Below are 1,075 nucleotides of genomic sequence, written 5' to 3' on the forward strand. Positions count from 1 at the left end.
TTAAAGAATATAACAGAATATACTAAAAGCTTATTTCCAAAAATAAGTACTAAAAAAGAATGGAAATGGGATGAAAAGGATAGTATGCAAATTCAAAGAATTAAAGAATTATGTGAAAAACTTCCAGAAGAAAATGACTACTTAATAGTAGAAACAGATGCTTCAGACATAACCTGGTCAGGATGTCTAAAAGCTAAGAAAGCTATAAAAAGTTTGGAACAAGAAAAAGAATCACTAGATTCTAAATATTCCCCAAATGAATTACTTTGCAGGTATATTTCAGGGACTTTTACTCCAACAGAACAGAGATATACCACTCATGAAAAGGAAACTCTAGCAGCAATTAAATCTCTTAAGAAATGGAAAATTGATTTACTACCCAGAGATTTTATATTAAGGATAGATTCAAGTTACCTAACAGGTTTCATACGATATAATTTAAAAGTTGATTATAATCATGGACGATTGGTAAGATGGCAATTATTTTTGTTACAATATCCAATAAAAATTGAATATATTAAGGGTGACAAAAATGTTATTGCAGATACATTAACAAGAGAATGGAGTTCGTCTACCACGCATTAGATCAAGACATCCAGAAATACGAACAAGAACTCGAAAAATGCAAGCATTGTCAGCAAATAAGGACACAGATCCAATCCCTCAAGAAGGCCATCGAAGCAATGAAATCAACACAACAACCAAAACCATCAGAGTTCAGCCAGCTAAGCGTGGTGGACAAATCAGGTGAAGAAAAAATTCCAGAAAATAAAACAATTGCCGAAATTATCAAAAATTCCACCCAAGATAAAAAATATTATGTAATTTATAATGGCCCCATGAAAGGAATATATGATGCCTGGGAAAAAGCAGCACCATTTACACATCAATCAAGGATAATTCATAAAGGAGGATTTTTAACACTGGAAGAAGCAAAAGAATCTTTCAGGGAATATGAAGCTCTTCATCCAGAGCAAACCCTAAAAAGAGCAGATAAAGCTCCAATTCAAATCCAGAGAACAGGAATAATAAGAAACATTCCCACAAGGGCTGAAATCAAGGAAAAGAAAAGGGT

Source organism: Arachis duranensis, chromosome 6 (assembly GCF_000817695.3).
Source record: "Arachis duranensis cultivar V14167 chromosome 6, aradu.V14167.gnm2.J7QH, whole genome shotgun sequence".
In the NCBI taxonomy this organism is placed as follows: domain Eukaryota; kingdom Viridiplantae; phylum Streptophyta; class Magnoliopsida; order Fabales; family Fabaceae; genus Arachis; species Arachis duranensis.